A 19,288-nucleotide genomic window follows, 5' to 3' on the forward strand; every position below is an offset into this window, starting at 1 on the left:
TTAAAGGGACAGTGCCTATATATTGTCCTGTACTGCAATCTTTTCATGTGTATGACATATGACGTGTGACCTGGTGTAACTCATTATTTAACAAGAATACCAGGATTTATATCTGCAAATGAGCTGCTGCCTTCAAAGTCTTCTCCTTATGAGATGGGATATTTCCTCCAGTGATGCTGTCATTGCTCAAAACGTCTCTGGAATACTTCTCTTAGAAACAGTCATGGCATGCATAGATAGCACTTTCTTTCCATATCCTCTGTGGTAGCATTTTTCTTTTTCTTTTTTTTACGCACAATCTATCTCAGACACCAAGCTTGGGCTGGGTGAAAGATAAATCAGACATTTATTCAGTCTTCAAGGAAGTTTCTGTTTGTTAAGGGAGATGAGATCTTGACAACCATTGCAGTTCAAGGTTAACTAACTGATAATAGTCTGTTGAGATTAGGTTTGATTTTTGAAAAAAGCCAAAAGTCCTTTGGTTTCAACCTCTCAACAAGGTGGATGACAGAGGTATGTGATAACATGCTGCTTTAAGCCAATGTGTTCTGAAGACTTCCAGTACTTCTCTCTCCTCAAGATACTAAATTCTGGTGTGTTTGTTTAAAACCCAGACTCCCACTTGTGGCAATGCTCTTCCATGGATAACCTTCCAGCTGAATGGTAAACTCTTTAAGGGTGGGTGTTGAGGTCGTATCCTTCATCACTGCTTTACAGCACATGGTGGACACATAATAACTTGGATATACATTCATTGAGTTACTCCTTTGCCACTGTGTACTCTTTGTAGTGACAGCTCTGCAGATCGACAAAGGACAGAAGACAAAGACTGAAGGACTAAGGCCGGGAGGGCACCCGTGGGGGCCCTGGCGAGAACCTGGAACAGGGGCCCGGAGTTCCTGTTTCCAGGTTCCCCGGAGCTAAGGTCCCTTGGTGGGAGCTGCAGGGAGGGAGCAGCCCTTCCTGTGCGTCAGGCGCCCGCCCCTTCCCCGGCCTTTAGCGGACTTGGGCGGAGGGATGTCCGCCCGCATCTGGGGACGCGGAGGGTAGCAGGGTGCGAAGCCGGGTCCGGTCCACCCACAGGCCATCGCCGCCCTGGCTAAGAGGAAGGTTTCCAGCTCCTGGGAAAGAGACGCAGAGACTCCGCCCGGAGGGGCAGGAACCCGGGGCTTGGGGAGGAGGAAGAGTCGGGCGCAGAGATCAAAGGGAAAGTTAGTGAGCCGGAGCCGCTGAGTCCTATCCAGAAACTAAGGTCAAAGTTGGGGGTCAGCGCCGCTGGGCCGCCAGCTCCGCGCCCTCCGCCCCTCCCCTGCCCGGCTCCCTCCCGCGCTGGCCCGGCCCCGCCCCTCAGGCAGCCCCCCGGCCCCGCCTGCCCGCGTCTAGTCTCCACCCCGAGGGGCCGGTGGCGGGGCCGCCACTCCCTCCAGCTCCCTCCCTCAGCTGCGCGCATCTCATACCAGCCGTCATTCCGCGCATTCCAGCCTCCCTCCTTTCAAACTCCAGGCGAGGGGTGGGAGGGCCCGCAGCTCCGGCCCAGCGCGAGCCACCCTGCCCAGGTGAGTGCCGGCCCGCCGCGCGCCCGGCCGCGTGCTCCTCGCTCCTTTCTCAGCGCCTCGCTCCTTTTTCAGCACCGCGCTCCTCTCTCAGCGCCTCGCTCCTTCCCGCCTAGGACCTCGGACCGGCTGCGCTCCGAACCGGCTCCCTCTTGCCGATCCCTCCGCGGCTTCCCGACCCCTCTCCTGCTTCCCTGCCGCACCCCGCTTCCCTTCCTCCGGCCGCTGACTCACCGCTCCAGGAATAGGGATCTCCCGTCTTTTCCCGGCAGTCCTCTTCTGGGAAAACTCCTCCCTCCACGCGCTGCTCTGCTCCGCTCCGCCAGCCGGGCCGGGTGGCGGCGGACTGGGCTCGGGGTCGCCGGGTCGGCTGTGCGCGGCCCCGCCTTCCTCCCCGCCCCGCGGGTCGGCCTCGGGGCGGATGCGGGGGCTCCGCACGCTGACCCTCTACCGTCCCTGCAGAGCCTGCGCCGGGCGTCCGGGAACTCCGCGGAGCCGCGGTTTCAAGAGTTGGCGCGCGGAACGCACTCCGTGGAACTGGCTTAGCGCAGCCACCGCACTGTCCTGCACTCTGGTACCGGTAAGGCCGTGGTGCTGGGAGGTCCGGAGAGGCATTAGTCCTTCGACTACGGCCAGGCATCGGGTTGGGGCTGGGAGTGAGGAGCTCTGACCCGGACGGACTAGGAAAACAGCAGGGCACGTGGAGTCACTGTGGACCGCAGGGTCGGGGTGGGATACGAGGGGCGTGGGAAAAGGGAGTCTGGGGAGCTGGAAAGACCAGAGGCAGAGCTGAGAACTCTGGCGATAGAAGAGGCTCAGCATCCATGCCTCTTATTCTGCTGGGCCCTTTTCGGGTTTGCAAGATAGCCGTGGAGGTAGGTGTGTTGGCTGTTTTGAGTGTTGAGGCTTTGCGAGAGTGGAGGGGACCTGTACAAATGTCCCTGCTTCTCCAGGGCTGAGAAGCCTGATGTGCCCATGATAGGGACAAGTGGATCTAGGGAGCAGAATTCCCAAACCTCGAAGCAAACATTTCCCGCGAACATGCCCTCTGTGCACAGGTGTGTAAAGAGGGTTCTGACGAGCTCGTGTAAGCTAGTCTGACTGTCCTGTCACCTCAGTTTTTAGGTATATGTGAGGTTGGTATCTGTTTACATGTGACTCATCCTGGCTTCCAGTAGGTGTATTTGAGTATATTTCCACTTGAGAAAAGTGCTGTCTGTCTTAAAGTGTGAGTGTCTGAGTACTTGTGTGTCTCTGTGTATTTTTCTGTAAGGATGTTGGTTTGGGCCATGACTGTTCCTTCTCCCTTCCTAACATGGGCCAGAGACATTGTCTCTAGTTGTATGTGTGCAGGGCTCATTTGACTGTGGTTGTTGGAATTTGTGGCCCCTCAGGTTCCATTCACCCTGGATTGGGCAGAGCTGCAAGGAAGTTGTTTTTTAAAGGGATAATGGGTTCTGTTCTTGCCTGGGACAGTTTAGAGAACAAGCTGGTAGGAGGCTAAAGGAAGTTGAGATCTTTGTCGTTTGTTGTTGGGATGGGTTATTGATAGAGTTGGGGATGATTATGGAGATGAACACCCCTCCCCTAGAAAGAGGAGACTATTTGAATCTTGAGACTTAGAAAGACAGCACTTATAAAGTTGGCCCCAAGGACAAAGAAATCTATGTATGCCAGCCAGGACTACTTTTGTTGATCTAACTCTTCTTCGAGCTGTCCATGCAGTCAAATGAGTGAATCCTTCATTCTTTTTTTTTCAGAGAGAGGGATAGACAAGGACAGACAGACAGGAACGGAGAGATGAGAAGCATCAATCATTAGTTTTTTGTTGTGCGTTGCAACACCTTAGTTGTTCATTGATTGCTTTCTCAAATGTGCCTTGACCACGGGCCTTCAGCAGACTGAGTAACCCCTTGCTCGAGCCAGCAACCTTGGGCTCAAGCTAGTGAGCTTTTACTCAAACCAGATGAACCCGCGCTCAAGCTGGCGACCTTGGGGTCTCGAACCTGGGTCTTCTGCATCCCAGTCTGATGCTCTATCCACTGCGCCACCTCCTGGTCAGGCTGAATCCTTCATTCTTTACAACTTTCTTGACCATTCTTCACTTGCCTGTGGCAAGGGGAATAACTAGCATTTGTGAATGCTACAGTGCTGGCAGGGAGGGAAGGCTGCTTCAGGTTTGCTAGTTGACCAGTGGGGAAACTCCACTGGGTGTCTCAGTTTCCCCTTCTCTTTCTTTTTGCTTTGCTTTCTGTTTTCTCTCCATTTGGGTTTTACTCCCTGAAACATTTTTGAGGAGTGAACTGGGTAGGGGAGAGAGCAACAACGTTGAGGAGATTCACAGAAGTGACATCGCATGTGGGGGTGGGATGGGGCACATAGGCAGACCTGATCTCAGAGTTCTGCGTTCCCACAACACGATGATGTGGGCATAATGTTTAAGGTTTCTTGGAAAGAGGAATAGGACACTCTCATTGGGGTGGGGACTGTGGTCACTGCTCCTTTGTGCACACTGAGTATGCAAATGTTCTGGTAGGACCCTCTTCACCCTCACCTACTTAGGCCAGGTGTGTGGCTGGAGCTTCAAGGGTGTCTGGTGTAAAGGCAGCATTGATGGAGTTGAAAAGGTACAGGCTGGGGTCAGACATACCTGATTTCAAATCTTGACCGCTGCCTTTCTACCTTGGTGGCTCTCAGGCTGTTTCCTGATGAGTCATATGGGAGGGAGTTAGTTGATATTTATACAAAAAGTTTGTTGTGAAATTTCTTTTTTTAAAATTTAAGATTTTATTTATTGATTTTATTTATTTATTTATTTATTTATTTTATTTATTTTTTTTTTCATTTTTCTGAAGCTGGAAACAGGGAGAGACAGTCAGACAGACTCCCGCATGCGCCCGACCGGGATCCACCCGGCACGCCCACCATGGGGCGACGCTCTGCCCACCAGGGGGCGATGCTCTGCCCATCCTGGGCGTCGCCATGTTGCGACCAGAGCCACTCTAGCGCCTGAGGCAGAGGCCACAGAGCCATCCCCAGCGCCCGGGCCATCTTTGCTCCAATGGAGCCTTGGCTGCGGGAGGGGAAGAGAGAGACAGAGAGGAAAGCGTGGCGGAGGGGTGGAGAAGCAAATGGGCGCTTCTCCTGTGTGCCCTGGCCGGGAATCGAACCTGGGTCCTCCGCACGCTAGGCCGACGCTCTACCGCTGAGCCAACCGGCCAGGGCCTATTTATTGATTTTAGAGAGGGAGAGAAGGGGGGAGGAGCAGGAAGCATCAACTCCCATATGTGCCTTGACCAGGCAAGCCCGGGGTTTCGAACTGGCAACCTCAGCATTCCACATCGGCACTTGATCGATCCGTTGCACCACCAAGGGTCAGGCTGTGAAATTTCAGTGTTTACAAAATACCTAGCACAGTGCATGGTACATCCATAGGACTCATGCTTATTTCAGCATGGAACCTCTGTTTTCCTGAGGACCTCTCTGAATACCCTTTGATAAATCCAGCCCTGTTTATGTATCTTAGTTTATGTAGCAAATGTGAATTCAGCATGTACTGTAGGCCAGGCCCTGCACTGTGCTCTTCATCATTAGGAACCAGGTGAGCTAGTGGAATCTGTGAAGGTTGGGGCAGAGCTTCGTCACAAGGGAGCAGAGAGCCTCCAAGTTGATGTTCTAATTGCAGTTTGCCTTGACTTCAGTGTGAACTTGCTGAACATTGACACTCAAATGGCAGCATCTAACTCCCTTACTTTAAAGACAGAGAAGCTGAGACCCCTAGAGGTACAGTAATTTGCTTAAGGTCATACAACCAGTGAGTTGCAGACCTGGGACTGGAATCCACTGTTTTCACTTTGCATTCTGTCTCTTGCTCTGTGGGTCCCAATGCTCAGACCCCAGTCACCTTCATTTAACAAGGGGTCCAGGCCAGAACAGTTTGACATGGAGGTGTCTGTTATCTTGTGGCTCAGATGAGGTTGTCAGGAGGCAGAAATATCCCCTCTGCAGCAACAAAAAGCACCAAACTGTGGAATCTGAGAGTGCCAACTCTGGAAGGGATCCTCCCTAGGTCTTTGAAATGCACCCTCCATTCTCCTTGCTCCTCTGAGCATTACTCAGCCAGGTAGAGAAGCGTCTCTATCTTTCCAGGATCTCCTGGGATGTACAGGTCACACAGCCTCCTGTGCTTTCTGTTCTGGAGTCTTAATGACTATCGCAGAGCAATACCTGTTGACTAAGTTGAGGCTTCTCCCCTCCTCTCCTGGGGAAGGTGGAGGACGTGGGTCACCACTTGGCTGCTTTTCCTGTAGGTGAGGTCAGTCTGAGGACACTGGGAAGTTCAGGGCTTGTAAGGGTGGTTCTGCCTTGCCGACCGCCCTCCCCTCCCCTCCCCAGCCCCGTGACCCTCGTTGGCAGGGTCCAGGACAGGAGGAGAGTTCTCTTTAAAGCTCTGAAATTAGAGCCGAACAGCTGCTCACCAGTCGTCGCCCCCCTGGGGAGGGGAGGTTAACCGCTCTGGAGCCCAGGTGGAGATGGGGGCAGGGCTTTGTCTCTGGGCAGCGGTCTCCGACTCCTGAGTTTTCATTTCAACTTTGCCTTGACCTCTTCTGAAAGGACAGTTCTCCCCTTGCTTTTGTGTTTTCCATTTAGATATTGAGCAGATTCTAATCGCCTCCTGTGTGATGTAGTCCTGGAGCCTTTAGCTAGTAGCGACTGGGTCTTTGGGAACATTTCCATTGGAACTCCAGTCCCTGTGATCTGTGCCCACACCTCCTGCCTTTAATACTGGCAGGTTCCTGGCAAGGCAGGAGGATGGCCTGACTCCCTGTGGCGTGGGCCAGCTCCATGGCGGTGCCAAGGGTAGGCGGCCCCCATGGGTGGGGACTCAGCTTCCTTTGACCCAAACTTCAGGGGAACAATAGAATTCAGAGGAGTCACCAGGGGCAGGAAATGGGAGCTGTGCTAAGGCAGGGTGACCCTCCTGGGGGATGGGATTGCATATCCGGCCGGCAGAAAGGAAGGGCAGGGTGTTGGGGGCAGTGCAAAGGGCACTGGGGAGGGGCTGATGACACATAGGGTGGGCCTGTCCTCTGAAGGGGGCTGTTGACTCAGTGAAACCTGAGCTGCTTAGAGCCCGTTAGTTGGCTGAGCTTTCTACTTTGTGTCTTATTAGCAAAGGCATTGTGTATGGTACCTGCCAGCCCCGGTGCTGCCCAGCTCACTCTGCCAGAGCCAGGTCTTCCCCTTCCCTTGATTCAAGCCCCTGCGATGTCTGCATGGTTCGTCCTGGCCCGGACAAAAGGCCAGTTTTGTTTCTTCCTGGCTGATCTTCATCTTGGCGTTGGGCCTTGAGTAGTAGTTGATTGGGGAGGTGATTTGTGCCGTGGGCAGAGCTCTGGGTGGGGAGGCAGCAGGCCTGGATCAGCTGGACAGCATAAAGGGATTTTTTTTTTTATTTTAGCTACAAGCCGAGGAAGAAGGCGGGAGGAGATTCCTGCTGGAACGTTGTGGGAAGCAGAACACTCTTCCTTCATTGTGAGAGGGTTAATGAGGGCTGTGGGAGAGAAGACAGTCAGAACACTCTGAGTTGCTTTTCCTGAGTGGCCAGGTGGCCAGACTCTTCCAGGTCAGGTTTGGGGACCCGAGGGAAGCTACAGGCGTGACCACAGAATCACTATAGGGTCTGGGAGGAGGGAAGGGTGGCAAAGTATGAAACACTGTCCCAATTGATTTCTTCAGCGTGACAAGATGGAGGTCCCAGAAATGGCAGGCTGGTAAGCTTCTCATTGGTCCCCTGAATTCTAGGTCAGACATTTGAACAATCTAAGAAGACTTCAGGATGAAGCTGAGATAACTAGTAGCCAACACTTGTTCACTCTGTCAAGTCTTAGAAAATAATCTAGTTTGGGTGGAAGAATGTTTAGTGAGAATTTGAGTCTAATGACTTTCTTGGGTTTGAGAGAAGTAACTAGGACCTGGGTGGTTCAGCAGTCAGATGGATTTGTGTCTGGTTGAAGTTCAGTGCCCAGCATGCTGGACTGAGCTCATGTCACCAGTAAGAGGCCACAGATCTCTCTTTTTGCTTTATCCTCTGTCTATCCTGTGGGTGTTTGGGACAGCAAGCGTATTGGATGACGGAACCATGGTTCAGAATCACTATAATTTGACTAAAATGCAGAAATATGAAAAACAAAAGGTCTCATCTGTTAAAATAAATACATGCTAATTGTAGAAACCTTTATAAATTAAAGGAGAAACAAAATGGTCCATAGTACCATGACTTAGGAACAAGCACAGTTTGTATTTTGGTGTATGTCTCCAGATTTGTGCTCACGCATAACTATGTATTTTTTTTATATAAGCTTTTTATTTATTTTTTTTACAGAGACAGAGAGAGTCAGAGAGAGGGTTAGATAGGAACATACAGGAATGGAGAGAGATGAGAAGCATCAATCATCAGTTTTCTGTTGTGACACCGTAGTTGTTCATTGATTGCTTTCTCATATGTGCCTTGACCGTGGGCCTTCAGCAGTCCGAGTAACCCCTTGCTGGAGCCAGCGACCTTGGGTCCAAGTTGGTGAGCTTTGCTCAAACCAGATGAGCCCGTGCTCAAACTGGCAACCTCGGGGTCTCAAACCTGGGTCCTCTGCATCCCAGTCCGATGCTCTGTCCACTGCGCCATCACCCAATCAGGCATAACTATGTATTTTAACATAATTGTACTTATACCCTATCCTGTTTTTTCCTACTGAATACTATATAGTGAATCATAACCCATGTTATAAAAATCATCGAAAACTGTAATTTCAAGGATTTAACTAATATTATACTATATGCGTGCTCCTTAATTTAACTGTACCTTACTGGACTTTTAAAAATTGTTTTTTGTTTTTAGCTATTAAAAATGACTTGCTATCTAGCAGTGTTGAGCTTGTATACTTTCCTCAAGATGAGATCTAATAGAGTCAAGTGTAAAATCCTGCATTCAAGGTCAAAACATCAATTAAATTAGTATACATTAGGAACCATCAGTTTTTTTTCTTTTATTTTTAGAGAGACAGAGAGAGTCAGAGAGAGGGATAGATAGGGACAAACAGGAATGGAGAGAGATGAGAAGCATCAATTAGTAGTTTTTTTGTTGTGGCACCTTAGTTGTTCATTGATTGCTTTCTCATCTGTGCCTTGACCAGGGAGCTACAGCAAACCGAGTCACCCCTTGCTCAAACCAGATGAGCCCACGCTCAAGCTGGAGACCTCGGAGTCTTGAACCTAGGTCCTCTGCATCCCAGTCCGACGCTCTATCCACTGCGCCACCGCCCGGTCAGACTTGGGCTTTTTGTTTGACAAAGGAAGGGGAAAGTTGTGAGCATTTGTGAAGTGCCTGCTAGGTGCCAGGAGTTATTCTAGACATTTCTGCCTACATCATCTCCTTTAATCTTTATAGCAGCCCTGTGAGGTAACGTTTGTTTTTTCTCTTGTTTTTTAACCTCTACTGTACTGAAGAGGGGAGAAGTCACACAAAAATTAATGCTGGGCTTGGAGTTTGAACCCAGGTCATTCTGACTCTTCGCAACTTAAACCCCGAGCTGGTGTGCCTGGTAGTGAGATGGGGTCTGAGTCAAGGAAAGCCTCAGTCCACTAAGCTATGTGGTCTTGGGTCACTTGGGAGTCATGCTTGGTTTTGGAGGGTGGATACACCCTGACTTGTTAAGTATTGAGCTTGCTGATGTTGTGGGGGTCGCAGCAGAGGGCAGATGAGAAGTGGAAATCATGTTGTCATATCTCGCTTCCAGAGACTGGCACTCTTTGCAGCAATAGTAAGTCAGGTTCATCTGCTCTGAAGTCAGTTTTGCTTTGTAGCACATAGAACTATCTAGAACTTCATTACATAGAACTATGTAGAACAGGGGTCCCCAAACTTTTTACACAGGGGGCCAGTTCACTGTCCCTCAGACCGTTGGAGGGCCGGACTATAAAAAAAAACTATGAACAAATCCTTATGCACACTGCACATATCTTATTTTAAAGTAAAAAAATAAAACGGGAACAAATACAATATTTAAAATAAAGAACAAGTAAATTTAAATCAACAAACTGACCAGTATTTCAATGGGAACCATGCTCCTCTCACTGACCACGAATGAAAGAGGTGCCCCTTCCAGAAGTGCGGCGGGGGCCGGATAAATGGCCTCAGGGGGCCGCATGCGGCCCGCGGGCTGTAGTTTGGGGACCCCTGATGTAGAACTTGGTAGGGATGCTTTGGAAGAGGTCTTTGCAGTGGGTGGGAGATGGGACCAGATGACCTCTAGGGCCTGTTTTTTCCATGTGGTCCTGGGCCTCATTTTCTCCATCTACAGCAGGTAGGGATTACACTTCATGGGAGGTACTTTCCCACTTTGATATTCTGAGATTCCTACTGGAGGCAAGGCTGAGAGACACGGGGTGGGACAGCAGGGTCCAAGCAGTTAGAGGGGAAAGAAGGGGAGATACGGGAGTTACTGCCTGTCTCCCCATCATCTTAGCACAATTTGGATAAACAGGTGTTAGGGACAGGATGCACCCATGAGGCCGGGGCAGGGGAAGGTGGCCATAGTGAGCACAGACTCCAGAACTGTGTTGTCCGATAAGGATACAGCATGAGTCAGATATGTAGTTCTAAGTCATCTAGGGGCCATATTTAAGAAATTAAGATGTGCTGTTAGGAGTAAAAGGATACAATGCTGGATTTCTAATATGTATTCTTTGTATGAAAAAAGGTTGCCCTGGCCGGTTGGCTCAGTGGTAGAGCGTCGGCCTGGCGTGCGGGGGACCCGGGTTCGATTCCCGGCCAGGGCACATAGGAGAAGCACCCATTTGCTTCTCCACCCCCACCCCCTCCTTCCTCTCTGTCTCTCTCTTCCCCTCCCGCAGCCAAGGCTCCATTGGAGCAAAGATGGCCCGGGCGCTGGGGATGGCTCCTTGGCCTCTGCCCCAGGCGCTAGAGTGGCTCTGGTCGTGGCAGAGCGATGCCCCGGAGGGGCAGAGCATCGCCTCCTGGTGGGCAGAGCGTCGCCCCTGGTGGGCGTGCCGGGTAGATCCCGGTCGGGCGCATGCGGGAGTCTGTCTGACTGTCTCTCCCCGTTTCCAGCTTCAGAAAAAAAAAAAAAGAAAAAAAAAAAAAGAAAGAAAAAAGGTTAACTATCTCACTTGTTTTAAAGTACCAATTACATGTTTAAACAATATTTTAGACATAGTAGTTTAATTATGTTTTTAAAATTCATTTTGCCACCTTCTTAACTTTTTTTTTTTACACCCTTAAGAATAGATTGCAGTGCGTGGTGCTTTAGTGTGCTGGGCCCCTCCTTGACTGGCCAGCCAGCTGCACCTGGTCTATTCCGCGTGGCTTGCTGGCTCAGGCTGGGCTGGCCCCATCCAAAACAACAAATGCTGGTGCTCAGCCTGGGTATCAGCCACTTACATGGCCTTGTTTCCAAGTGGATGACCATGCATTCTGGAATGGGAGGTGGGGCAGTTGTCAGACCTGCAGGGGTAAGCCACTGGGTGGGAGTGTGGCTGGTGCAAGGAGAGTCAGCAGGTGTGTTTTCTGGGTCAGGGTGGGTCTTCTGTGATGGTGACCTCAGCCAGGGGTCTGAGGGCTTTGGGCCATTGGAATTTATAGAGCATCTCAGTGTTCTTGCCTATCTCTGTCCTGTGTCACTGCTATGACCTGGAAGCTGCGGCACTGTCCAGATGTTGGAGTCTTCATTCCTCCCTGGGGCAGGTCTTTTCCAGAGATAATGAAGAACTGACACGGGAGTCCTGCTTTCCTGGTGCTGCTAACGCTGGCTTCCCCAGAGCCCTGCAGGCTCCCCAGGCTCCCTGCTGCTCTGGGCACTGGGGGCTGCTCCCTAGCACGAAGAGCCCCTGCCTGGCTTCCTGGGCAGGGTGTGCGCCCAGGGCCCCCACCTGGGATGCCGTGTGCTGCACAGGCACCAGGTGTGGGCGCACCCTTAGGTCCTGGCAAGGTGGGGCATGGTCTTGTCTCTGTTTGGGTGAATAACTGACTGAGCAAACGCACCCCAAGGCTGGGAGAACAAGCATTTGGTGAGCAGCACACTGAATGTGTGTGTAAACGAAGGTCTGTCAGTTCCCCACTGAATCGCCATTTGACGGGATTCCGTGGCAAGCCTGTTAGGCAAACTCAGTGGTTTATTTTGAGATCTTAATTTTCATAGGACAGGCCTACTTAAAGTGAAGTACTTTCATAAATTAAAAAAAAATTATTGATTTGAGAGAGAGAGAGAAACCATCGATTTGTTGTTCCACTTATCCATGCACTCATTGGTTGATTCTTGTTTGTCTCCTGACTGGGGATCAAACCCTGCAACTTTGGTCTTTGGCAGGGGTCGGGAACCTTTTTGGCTGAGAGAGCCATGAACACCACATATTTTAAAATGTAATTCCGTGAGAGCCATACAACGAACGACCCGTGTACGTTAGGCATTATCCAATAAAAATTTGGTGTTGTCCCGGAGGACAGCTGTGATTGGCTCCAGCCACCCGCAACCATGAACATGAGCGATAGGAAATGAATGGATTGTAATACATGAGAATGTTTTATATTTTTAACGTTATTTTTTTTTTATTAAAGATTTGTCTGCGAGCCAGATGCAGCCATCAAAAGAGCCACATCTGGCTCGCGAGCCATAGTTTCCCGACCCCTGGCCTATGGCAACAATCTAGTGATTTTCAGCCTTTGTTTCTCACGCACTCATAAACTAATTACTAAAGAAAAAGGGGCCCTGACCTCTTCTTTTTTAGTAACTAATTTATTTGTCCCATGAGATGAAAATGGTTGTATTTAGTCAGGGGCACTGACCTTAGTAATTAGTGTGTGTTTGTGCCATGAAAAAAAAAAGGTTGAAAACTAATCAACTGAGCCACCCAGCCAGACCCATAAATTTTGCCTTTATTTTAGAATCCTGAAGAAAGACCCTGAGGAGAAAAAATGTGCAAGACTTACTCTTCCTACTTTTTTTTTTTTGAATTAATAGCCTTTATTTTTTTATTTACTTTTTGAGCAATTTGGGGTTTGCAGAAAAGCTAAGCAGAAGGTTTAGAGAGTTCCTTGCCTTCTCCCCCACTTTCTCCCATTATTAACATTTTACACTAAAGTCCAGAGTTTATATCAGGCCTCACTCTGTGTCATTCATTCTTTTGTTATGGATAAATGCACAGTGACATGTACCACCATTATAATATCCTACAGAGTAGTTTTCCTGCCCTCAAATCCCTGTGCTTTATCTGTTCATCCCTTCTCTTCAGTTCCCTGGCGACCATGAGGACCATTTTTTCTGTCTCCATAGTTTGTTTTCTTCAGAATGTCATATGGTTGCAGTCCTTGTACCCTTTTCAGATTGGTTTTCACTGAGCAATATGCCTTTAAGTTTCCTCCAGGTCTTTTCATGGCTTGATAGCTCATTACTTTTTTTTCCTTTTTCTTTCTTTCCATGTGAGAGGAGAGGAGATAGAGAGACAGACTCCCACATGCGCCCTGACCAGGATCATCTGGAAACTCCTGTCTAGGGCTGATGCTCTGCCCATCTGAGGCCATGCTCGCAACTAAGCTATTTTTAGCACCTGAGGCAGAGGCTCCATGGAGCCATCCTCAGCACCCAGGGCCTGTACACTCGAACCAATCAAGCCGTGGCTGCAGGAGGAGAAGGGGAGAGAGAGGGAGAGAAGCAAATGTTCACTTCTGCTGTGTGCTGTGACTGCGAATTGAACCTGGGACATCCACACTGGGCTGATGCTCTACCACTGAGCCAACTGGCCAGGGCTAATAGCTCATTTCTTATTGTCTCTGAATGATATTCTCCACCATTTCTCTTTGTAAGTGGGGATACTGAGATCCAGAGAAAGGAAGTTACTGACTCAAGAGGCACCATAAATTTGTGGCGAGGCTGAGTTTGGAGCCTAATTCATCTTCCTTCTCAGAGCTGTTTGGAGGGGTTCCTGTGACAGGCTCTGTCTGTGCTGGGGCCTAAAGCCTGTTTAATCACGGCCCTCTTAGTGGCTTCAGGGCAGGCCACAGGGTGGGGTGGGAGTGGAGGTGGGTAGACACCCACGTGCTCTGACCCACTTCCTGGATGTGTTAGGGCTAGGCCTATAGACACCCACATCCCTAGATACCTAGAAGGGGTGGCTGGGGGCAGCCTCCAGGTCCCAGCTTCTGGAGAGCTGAGGGGATAGGATGCTGGCCCTTGGGGGTATGGCGCTGTGGAATGGATGGGGACTCTGCTACCCCGAGGGCTCAGGGCTTCAGGAATCTTATCTCCCTCCTTTTCTCCTCATCTGAGATCCACCCACAGGCCTGCTTCCCTCTCCAGATCATTACTTATCTCTCCTCTTGTTGCCCCTCATTCTTTCTGCTTCTCTCCTGCTGCTTTCCAAAGGGAATTGCTTCCCACTGGCTATCGCCACCTCCATAGCGATAGTAACCACAGATGTGTGAGGAGCTGTAAAGCCAGTAACCATGGCCATCATCACAGCCGTCTGCCCATGCAGGGTCGCATTAGATTTGGACAGACGATAATGAAACAATGGAGCCAAGAGCTGGCAGGCCATCATCTTTTTTTTTTTTTTTTTTACAGAGACAGAGAGTGAGTCAGAGAGAGGGATAGACAGACAGTAACAGAGAGAGATGAGAAGCATCAATCATTAGTTTTTCATTGCGCGTTGCAACACCTTAGTTGTTCATTGATTGCTTTCTCACATGTGCCTTGACTGCGGGCCTTCAGCAGGCTGAGCAACCCCTTGCTGGAGCCAGCGACCTTGGGTCCAAGCTGGTGAGCCTCGTTCAAACCAGATGAGCCCGCACTCAAGCTGGCGACCTCGGGGTCTCGAACCTGGGTCCTTCCACATCCCAGTCCGATGCTCTATCCACTGCGCCACCACCAGGTCAGGCCGGGCCATCATCTTTAATCCTAGCTTGCATCCGGCAGGCAAGAAATACACACAGTGGGCTCCAAAACCCACTCATTCAGTGCTCACAAAGCTACTGACTTATCCGAGTTTCCTAGAATCAAAGGTGTCTACCTCACCAGCCTTATTCACCTCGTTCCCCATCACCTTCCTTTTCCCTGCACAAACTGTGCACAAACTGGTTTCTCACTCAACAGTCCGCCATCCTTTTTTTTTTTTTTTTGTATTTTTCTGAAGCTGGAAACGAGGAGGCAGTCAGACAGACTCCCACATGCACCCGACCGGGATCCACCCGGCATGCCCACCAGGGGGCGACGTTCCGCCCATCGGGGCATCGCTCTGTCGCGACCAGAGCCACTCTAGCGCCTGGGGCAGAGGCCAAGGAGCCATCCCCAGCGCCTGGGCCATCTTTTGCTCCAATGGAGCCTTGGCTGCGGGAGGGGAAGAGAGAGACAGAGAGGAAGGAGAGGGAGAGGGGTGGAGAAGCAGATGGGCGCCTCTCCTGTGTGCCCTGGCTGGGAATCGAACCCGGGACTTCCGCACGCCAGGCCGACGCTCTACCACTAAGCCAACCGGCCAGGGCCAACACTCCACCATCTTGACTGCTTCTCCTCTCCTCCACATGGCCTTTCTCTGCTCTCCTCCCTGCTCTCTCCTCTAATGCTAATCTTAGGAACTGAGAGAGAGCAAACTCCCAGGCTGCCCTCATTTTATAGTGTAGAAATCAAAACCTTTAATCAAATATACAAAATAGGGAAGTCTCTAATTCAAAGTCACTTATCTGGGGCATGATAGGATTATACCACCCCACATCAAAAAAGGTGGGAAAGGCTTAGTCCTAAAACCAAGCCCCAGGCTACAAGGATTCTGCCTGCCCACAGCCCACCCCCAACACACATTAATATCACCTGGGCGACGGGCTTCCACGTGGGCAGCACCATCTTTAACAAAGTGAGCATAATATATTTTGTCTGCCCAACAGGAGCCCTTCCGAGAGCCCACCTCTGTGCCTGTACCTGTGGACATGATTGACCTTAATTTTCAAGACTGTCTCCCCTTAATCCCTCAAGACTGAGGAGATAACATAATTACCCGTGGAATCTATCTGAGGGGACAGACACAGGCTCAGAGAGTCAAGTAGCTTGTCCAGGGATATTGGACATCAGGCCAGCAGAGCCACATGAGGCCCAGCCAGGATCTGAGCTCAGGCCTGCGTCTCTGCCCCGTCTGGGACAATCTCGTGCAGGGAAGGATGATGGGGTCCTCTCGTCTGTCACCCACTTCCTATTCTGTCCTCACACTGAGAGGTAGTGAGGGGTGGTGGGTAGTGCGGAGCGCTGTGTTCCAGGTTGCTTACCTGTGTTGTTTCACTTAATCCTTCTTGTCTGCATGGTGGTCTTCTCCCTATTTGAGAGATGAGGAGACAGAAGCTGTAGGGAGGGCTGACCTGTGGTGGCACAGTAGATAAAGCGTAGATTTGAAACACGGAGGTTGCCAGTTTGAAACCCTGGGCTGCCTGGTCAAGGCACATACTGGAGGCAACTACTATTGAGTTGATGCTTCCTGCTTCTCACCCCTCTTTCTCTCTCCTCTCTCTAAAATTTAAAAAAAAAAAAAAAAAAAAAAAAGATGAAGAAGAAGCTTTAGGGAGGCTAGGTAAGTTGGTGGGAAGAGGCGGTTTTCATTCAGGTCCTGACTGAACCTTCCGCCCACTTCCCGAGCTTTGTGCCTGTGAGGAGAGGAAGAGGCACTACTCGAGTGATGGAAGGGTGCTCTGGTGATGCGGTTTCCGGCATGTGACGCCTAGGCTTGTGTGGTTTCTTGCCTTTTTGAGAATGGCCCTTTTTCTGCCATCCAGCAAACCCTGGCCAGCCTTCTAAAGTCACTGTGGGGTCAGTTTTTTCCAGCGGAGTGCACGGCCTGCCCCGCCCATCTCTGCTGGGCTGTTTTCTTCTCCACTCCCTGCCCCCCTTCATGCCCGTGCTGCGCCTGCCTCCAGCCTGGGGACACTCCTGACTTGTCTTTCCATTTCTAGTTATAAATCAACTTTTCCCTTTGTCTCCCGTATTTTGAATCCAGTGCCTGAAGTGTCTCCTCCCCTTCTCTGTCCACACCTTTTCCCTTCTATCTCTTGGTGCTTTTTAAAAAATCGTGGTGAAATATATACATAACAAATTTTACCATTGTAGCCATTTTTTTAAATTATTTATTTTTTACAGAGACAGAATGAGTCAGGGAGAGGGATAGACAGGGACGGAGAGAGATGAGAAGCATCAATCATTAGTTTTTCATTGCACGTTGTAACACCTTAGTTGTTCATTGATTGCTTTCTCATATGTGCCTTGACCGTGGGCCTTCAGCAGACCGAGTAACCCCTTGCTAGAGCCAGCGACCTTGGGTTCCAGCTGGTGGGCCTTTGCTCAAACCAGATGAGCCCGCGCTCAAGCTGGCGAGCTCGGGGTCTCGAACCTGGGTCCTCCGCATCCCAGTCCGACGCTCTATCCACTGTGCCACCGCCTGGTCAGGCCCATTATAGCCATTTTTAAGTGTGCAGTTCAGCGTCAGTACCTGCACTGACTGTGTTGTGCCGCCATCACCATTCTTGTTCAGAACTTTCCAGCTTCCCAAACAGAAACACTGCTCTCATGAAACAGTAATTCCCCATTCCCTCTTCCTCCAGCCCTCCTGACCTCTGTTTTACTTTCTGTGTTAGGTACTTCACGTAAATGGAATCATATACTATTTGATCTTTTGCGTCTGTCTTATTTCACTCAGCGTAATGTTTTCAAGGCTCATCTGTGCTGTAACATGTGTCAGAATTTCCTTCCTTTTTTAGGATGAATAATACTCCGTCGTATGGACATAACACATTCTGTTTATCCATTCATTTGTTGATGGACATCTGGATTGTTTCCGCCTTTTGGCTGTCTTGGGTGCCTTTTGACATGTCTTTCTTTGCTCAGAGATTTTTTACTTAACACATATTTCAATTCAATTCATTAGCACAGAACTCATGACCCGGACAGAGCTTATCTAACACACGTATATTCCCCACAAGGCCCATCACAGTCTCTGGCCCTTAGGACACTAGACAGCGCTGTGGATCTGCACTGGGGCCATTTTAAACAGCACAGTCAATAACAAGAAGCACAAACACACGGAAATTTGGCAGTAAATAGACTGTGGAGAGCACACTTGTTAGCCACAGGGGCGCTGAGACCAGAGGGCAGAGTGCAGCCCTGGCCAGACTGAGCAGGATGTGTGTGACTCAGTTTGGGCTGCATGGCACATGTACATATCTTCAAGTGACCATGAAGACACTGCTAGTATTGATTTGTGGGTTACAAATTTTTGTGAGTAGGCAAATTTGCAGGTATGCATTCTGAATAAGGACCTTATTATTCACAGGAAACCCTGGACCCCTGCTGCCCACTGGGTTGAAAGACACTGAGGGCAGGCCATGATATTTGTGCCTCAGTACCCAATGCCTGGCACATAGTAGGTGTTCGTATACACCTTTGAATGAAGGAATGGAAGGCTCAAAGGACCAATGCACTAATTGTGAGGTGTGAGGCATGAAAATAAGCAGGGAGGGATTTTTTTGGTTGGGGAACCTGTTTAACCACATGTGTCTGTCACATGCTCCTCTCCTTCCTAGGAACCAACTCTCTCCTCAGCTAGAGGCATGCAGATGCTGATCTTGGTAGTTGTAGCTTTAATAGCTTATCTAATACATGTATTTTCTCTGGGGGCTGAGGTTGAGTTCTAGTTCTCATTTCAACTAGCTGTGGGGCCTTTTGGCAAGGCACTTCACCTGGAAGTTGGAGAGCAACCTTCTCCTCTGAGGTTTTTCCTCACTCACACCATCCTTGGGAACCCCACACCTCCTAGCTGGTACCGTCACCAGAGGCTGCGGATGTGGTGGGTTGAAGCTGAGAAAGGCTCTGGAAGACTTGCATCCACAGAGAGAAATGCCTTTAGCTCTCCTTATAGCTGGTCCTTCAGGGTCTGGTTCCCCTCAGACACTCCCCTCCTCTGACCACAGAACTGTTGGGAAAGGGGTCCGAGCAGCATTGTGGGTGGGAGGCTGTTTGCTGTGGGAAGGAGCTGAGCTTAGCCACTTAGAGCTTTGTGGCACAGGCACAGCCCTTCATCCTGGGAGCCTGACCCCGTCATCTGAAACGGTGGTATTGGCCAACTCGAGGGGGTGTTGGGAGGATTAGAAGAGATGTTATGTTAGCCCAGTGCCAGGCACAGAGTGGGCATTCAGAAATGATACCTACTAGCGTTAATATTAAAATTATTCTCTGTCTGATGTCTGTGTCCCTCAGTGTCCTGGGTACCTTCTTCCAATGATTGTTGGGCCCCCAGTCTGTCTGCAGGCTAATCTGCCCGGTGCACATGGGCATGCATGAAGGGAAGGCAGCACTGTGCTGGGCAGGGGGGCTCCCCACTCTGACCCGGCTCTGCCTGGAGGGCAGCTTCTCTCTGGCCCCAGGCCCACGTCCTTGCCTTCCTGCCCAGCCTCCTGAGTTCCAGCAAAGCAACCAGGACCTCGGGTGTGCACATTTCCCCTGGTTCTCAGATAGCCCTGGCTCTGGTTGGTAAGAAAATGACTGAGAAAGGAAGACAGAAGATGCCTGAGGCCTTTGTGGGCTGGGGCCTGGGCCCCATCCAGGCAGAGGGAGGCCTTGGTGGAGCTGTGTGCCGCGCACCCACATCTGCGGAGGCCTCCCACACTTCCTCACGCTCAGGTGCATGTGGCTGCACCG

The 19,288-nt window shown here is 50.4% G+C and overlaps 1 protein-coding gene across 5 annotated transcripts in view; it reads left to right on the forward strand.

Annotated features, from left to right (window-relative positions):
• Positions 1 to 1,536: 1,536 nt before the first annotated feature.
• The window catches only part of TEAD4 (TEA domain transcription factor 4), an 83,888-nt gene continuing 66,136 nt past the window's right edge, over positions 1,537 to 19,288 (forward strand). For 2 of the 5 annotated variants that reach the window (XM_066257697.1, XM_066257699.1), the window contains exon 1: positions 1,837 to 2,133. The gene's annotated coding sequence lies outside the window, so the exon portion shown is untranslated. Of the gene's footprint in view, positions 1,557 to 1,828; positions 2,134 to 19,288 lie in introns of those variants that run through there. The other 3 variants (XM_066257698.1, XM_066257695.1, XM_066257696.1) reach the window with 3 other exon arrangements.

The sequence above is a fragment of the Saccopteryx bilineata genome, chromosome 2 (genome assembly GCF_036850765.1).
Source record: "Saccopteryx bilineata isolate mSacBil1 chromosome 2, mSacBil1_pri_phased_curated, whole genome shotgun sequence".
In the NCBI taxonomy this organism is placed as follows: domain Eukaryota; kingdom Metazoa; phylum Chordata; class Mammalia; order Chiroptera; family Emballonuridae; genus Saccopteryx; species Saccopteryx bilineata.